The sequence below is a fragment of the Arachis stenosperma genome, chromosome 4 (genome assembly GCF_014773155.1).
Source record: "Arachis stenosperma cultivar V10309 chromosome 4, arast.V10309.gnm1.PFL2, whole genome shotgun sequence".
Classification (NCBI taxonomy): Eukaryota; Viridiplantae; Streptophyta; class Magnoliopsida; order Fabales; family Fabaceae; genus Arachis; species Arachis stenosperma.
The window spans coordinates 41,301,229-41,306,745 of record NC_080380.1 but is presented as its reverse complement, the minus strand read 5'-3'; the positions used below and the strand labels follow the sequence as shown (position 1 = coordinate 41,306,745).

The 5,517-nt window shown below is 41.0% G+C and overlaps 1 non-coding gene across 1 annotated transcript; it reads right to left on the bottom strand.

The window, feature by feature from the left end:
• Positions 1 to 2,143: 2,143 nt before the first annotated feature.
• LOC130977639 (small nucleolar RNA R71) lies at positions 2,144 to 2,251 on the bottom strand. Its single transcript, XR_009085324.1, has one exon. It is a non-coding gene; the product is annotated as a small nucleolar RNA R71 (small nucleolar RNA).
• Positions 2,252 to 5,517: the final 3,266 nt, after the last annotated feature.

The following is a 5,517-nucleotide window of genomic DNA, read 5'->3' as shown; positions in this document are numbered from 1 at the left end:
TGCCTGACTAAGATTTACAAGGTGACCATAGCTTGCTTCATACCAACAATCTCCGTGGGATCGACCCTTACTCGCGTAAGGTTTATTACTTCGACGACCCAGTGCACTTGCTGGTTAGTTGTGCAAAGTTGTGTAGTGATCACAATTTCGCGCACCAAGTTTTTGGCGCCGTTGCCGGGGATTGTTTTGAGTATGGACAACTGACGGTTTCATCTTGTTGCTTAGATTAGGTATTTTTCTTCAGAGTTCTTAAGAATAAATTCTAGTGTTTCATGATGATCTGTTGAAGTCTGGCTGGCTGAGAAGCCATGTCTAATCTTATTGGACCGAGGTTTCAACTTATCATCACAAGAGCTTGTTGATTTCTATCATCTTGCTATTGGAGCAATGATCTGCTAAGGCTTGGCTGGCCATTGGCCATGTCTAGTGTTTTGGACCAAAGCTTTCTTTGAAAGCTTGGCTGGCTGTGAAGCCATGTCTAATTCCTGGACCGGAGTCTTAGACTAACATTGCAATGATTCCTGGAATCCAAATTGAGAATTCTGAAACTTTTATTTTCTATTTCATATAATTTTCGAAAAAGTACAAAAAATTATAAAATCATAAAAACCAAAATATTTTTATGTTTCTTGTTTGAGTCTAGTGTCTAATTTTAAGTTTGGTATCTTGCATGCATTGTTTATTTGATCTTGGTTCTATTTTCAAGTCAATAGTACAGGGAACTGAAGATTCAGAACATGCAGCAGAGGAATTACACAGAAAAAGCTGGGCGTTCAAAACGCCCAGTGAAGAAGGACAGACTGGCGTTTAAACGCCAGCCAGGGTGCCTGGTTGGGCGTTTAACGCCCAAAAAGGTAGTGCATTGGGCGTTAAACGCCAGAATGTGCACCATTCTGGGCGTTTAACGCCAGGATGGCACAAGGGGGAGGATTTTGTTTTCAAAATCAATTCTTTCAAGTTTTCAAAGTTTTTCAAAATCAAATCTTTTTCAAATCATATCTTTTCAATCAAATGTTTTCAAAATCAATTTCTTTCCTTTTTCAAAGATACTTACTAACAATTAATGATTTGATTGAACATTTTAAGTATGTTGCCTTTTCTGTTGAGAAAGGTTTAATGTTTGAATCATATCTTTTCTTGTTAAGCAAGTCATTAATTTTTAAAATCAAATCTTTTTAAAATTGTTTTCAAATCATATCTCTTCAATCATATTTTTTTTTAAAAGCATAATTTTTTATCATATCTTTTTAATCACATCTTTTTCAAAACAGTTTTTAATCATATCTTTTTTATTTCTAATTTCAAAATCTTTTTCAAAAATTACTTGATCTCTTTCTCACTCTTGATTTTCGAAAATTAATTAATTTTAAAAAAAAAATGTTTTCAAAATATTTCACTTGATTTTCGAAAATTTCTTCCTCTCTTCCCACATCCTTCTATTTATGGAGTATCACTCCTTCTCAATGCACAATTCGAACTCTATCTAATTAAGTTCGAATTCTCTACTTCTTTCTTCTATTTTTCTGTTCTTCTGACACCTCAAGGAATCTCTATACTGTGACATAGAGGATTCCACACTTTCTTGTTCTCTTCTCTTTCATATGAGCAGGAGCAAAGACAAAAGCATTCTTGTTGAAGCTGACCCTGAACCTGAAAGGACCTTAAAGCGAAAGCTAAGAGAAGCTAAGGCACAACTCTCTGTAGAGGACCTGACAGAAATCTTCAAAGAAGAAGAAACCATGGCAGCCGAAAACAACAACAACAACAACAATGCAAGGAAGGTGCTGGGTGACTTTACTGCACCTACTCCCGACTACTATGGGAGAAGCATCTCTATCCCTGCCATTGGAGCAAACAACTTTGAGCTTAAGCCTCAATTAGTTTCTCTAATGCAACAGAATTGCAAGTTCCATGGACTTCCATTGGAAGATCCTCATCAGTTCTTAGCTGAATTCTTGCAAATCTGTGACACTGTCAAGACTAATGGGGTTGACCCTGAGGTCTACAGACTTATGCTATTCCCTTTTGCTGTAAGAGACAGAGCTAGGACATGGTTGGACTCACAACCTAAAGAAAGCCTGGACTCATGGGAAAAGCTAGTCAATGCCTTCTTGGCAAAGTTCTTTCCACCTCAAAATTGAGTAAGCTTAGAGTGGAAGTCCAAACCTTCAGACAGAAGGAAGGAGAATCCCTCTATGAAGCTTGGGAAAGATACAAACAATTAATCAGAAAATGTCCTTCTGACATGCTTTCTGAATGGAGCATCATAGGTATTTTCTATGATGGTCTCTCTGAACTATCCAAGATGTCTTTGGATAGCTCTGCTGGAGGATCTCTTCACCTGAAGAAGACGCCTACAGAAGCTCATGAACTAATTGAAATGGTTGCAAATAACCAATTCATGTACACTTCTGAAAGGAATCCTGTGAACAATGGGACAAATCAGAAGAAAGGAGTTCTTGAGATTGATACTCTGAATGCCATTCTGGCTCAGAACAAGATATTGACTCAACAAGTCAATTTGATTTCTCAAAGTCTGTCTGGAATGCAAAATGCACCAAGCAGTACTAAGGATGCTTCATCTGAGGAAGAAGCTTATGATCCTGAGAACCCTTCAATGGAAGAGGTGAATTACCTAGGAGAACCCTATGGAAACACCTATAATTCTTCATGGAGAAAGCATCCAAATTTCTCATGGAAGAATCAAGAGAGACCTCAACAAGGCTTCAATAACAATAATGGTGGAAAAAACAGGTTTAGCAATGGCAAGCCTTTTTCATCATCTTCTCAGCAACAGACAGAGAGTTCTAAGCAGAACCCCTCTGATTTAGCAACCATTGTCTCTGATCTAATCAAAACCACTCAAAGTTTCATGACTGAAACAAGATCCTCCATTAGGAATTTGGAGGCACAAGTGGGACAGCTGAGCAAGAAAGTTACTGAACTCCCTCCTAGTACTCTTCCAAGCAATACAGAAGAAAATCCAAAAGGAAAGTGCAAGGTCATCAACATGGCCGAATTTGGAGAGGAGGGAGAGGAAGTGAACGCCACTGAGGAAGACCTCAATGGGCGTGCACTGACCTCCAATGAGTTCCCTAATGAGGAACCATGGGAATCTGAGGCTCAAAATGAGACCATAGAGATTCCATTGGACTTACTTCTGCCTTTCATGAGCTCTGATGAGTATTCTTCCTCTGAAGAGGATGAGTATGTCACTGAAGAGCAAGTTGCTAAATACCTTGGAGCAATCATGAAGCTAAATGACAAGTTATTTGGAAATGAGACTTGGGAGGATGAACTTCCTTTGCTCACCAAAGAACTGGATGACTTGTCTAGGCAGAAATTACCTCAAAAGAGACAAGATCCTGGAAAGTTTTCCATACCTTGCACCATAGGCACCATGACCTTCAAGAAAGCTCTGTGTGACTTAGGGTCAAGTGTAAACCTCATGCCTCTCTCTGTAATGAAGAAGCTAGGGATCTTTGAGGTACAAGCTGCAAGAATCTCACTAGAGATGGCAGACAACTCAAGAAAACAAGCTTATGGACTTGTAGAGGATGTTTTGGTGAAGATTGAAGACCATTACATCCCTACTGATTTCATAGTCCTAGAGACTGGAAAATGCATGGATGAATCTATCATCCTTGGCAGACCCTTCCTAGCCACAGCAAAGGCTGTGATTGATGTTGATAGAGGTGAATTGATCATTCAAGTGAATGAAGAATCCTTTGTGTTTAAGGCTCAAGGATATCCCTCTGTCACCATGGAGAGGAAGCATGAAGAGCTTCTCTCAACTCAGAGTCAAACAGAGCCCCCACAGTCAAACTCTAAGTTTGGTGTTGGGAGGCCACAATCAAACTCTAAGTTTGGTGTTGAACCCCCACATTCAAACTCTAAGTTTGGTGTTGGGAGGTTCCAACATTGCTCTGAGTATCTGTGAGGCTCCATGAGAGCCCTCTGTCAAGCTACTGACATTAAAGAAGCGCTTGTTGGGAGGCAACCCAATGTTATATTTTATCTATTTTCTTTTGTTATTTTATTTTTTTGTAGGTTGATGATCATAAGAAGTCACAAAATCAATTGAAAAAGCAAAAACAGAATGAAAAACAGGAAGAAAAATAGCACACCCTGGAGGAAGAACCTACTGGCGTTTAAACGCCAGTAAGGTTAGCAGTTGGGCGTTTAACGCCCAGTCTGGCACCATTCTGGGCGTTTAACGCCAGAAAGGGGCACCAGACTGGCGTTAAACGCCAGAAAAGGGCAAGAACCTGGCGTTAAACGCCAGAAATGGGCACCAGCCCGGCGTTTAACGCCAGATTTGGCACAAAACGTGTTTTTGCATGCCATTTGGTGCAGGGATGACTTTTCCTTGACAACTCAGGATCTGTGGACCCCACAGGATCCCCACCAACCCACCACTCTCTCTTCTTCTTCACCCATTCACCAATCACCTCAATACCTCTTCCCCAAACACCCTTCACCTATCAAATCCCATCTTTCTCTTCACCACTCACATCCATCTTTCATAAAACCCCACCTACCTCACGATTCAAATTCAAACCACTTTCCCACCCAAACCCACCCATAATGGCCGAACCCTACCCCTCCCCTCACTCCTATATAAACCCTTCTTCACCCCTTCATTTTCACACAACCTAAACACCACTTCTCCCCCTCTTTGGCCGAACACAAAGCCATTCCCTTCTTCCTCATTTCTTCTTCTTCTACTCTCTTCTTTCTTCTTTTGCTCGAGGACGAGCAAACCTTTTAAGTTTGGTGTGGTAAAAGCATTGCTTTTTGTTTTTCCATAACCATTTATGGCATCCAAGGCCGGAGAAACCTCTAGAAAGAGGAAAGGGAAGGCAAAAGCTTCCACCTCCGAGTCATGGGAGATGGAGAGATTCATCTCAAGGGTGCATCAAGACCACTTCTATGAAGTTGTGGCCTTGAAGAAGGTGATCCCCGAGGTCCCTTTTTCACTGAAAAAGAGTGAATATCCGGAGATCCGACATGAGATCCGAAGAAAAGGCTGGGAAGTTCTTACCAACCCCATTCAACAAGTCAGAATCTTAATGGTTCAAGAGTTCTATGCCAATGCATGGATCACCAAGAACCATGATCAAAGTGTGAACCCGGATCCAAAGAATTGGCTTACTATGGTTCGGGGGAAATACTTGGATTTTAGTCCAGAAAATGTGAGGTTAGCATTCAACTTGCCTATGATGCAAGGAGATGAACATCCTTACACTAGAAGGGTCAACTTTGATCAAAGGTTGGACCAAGTCCTCACTGACATTTGTGAAGAGGGCTCCCAATGGAAGAGAGATTCAAGAGGGAAGCTGGTTCAATTGAGAAGGCATGACCTCAAGCCCATGGCTAGAGGATGGTTGGAGTTTATCCAACGCTCAATCATTCCCACTAGCAACCGGTCTGAAGTTACTCTAGACCGGGCCATCATGATCCATAGCATCATGATTGGAGAAGAAGTAGAAGTTCACGAGGTTATAGCCCAAGAAC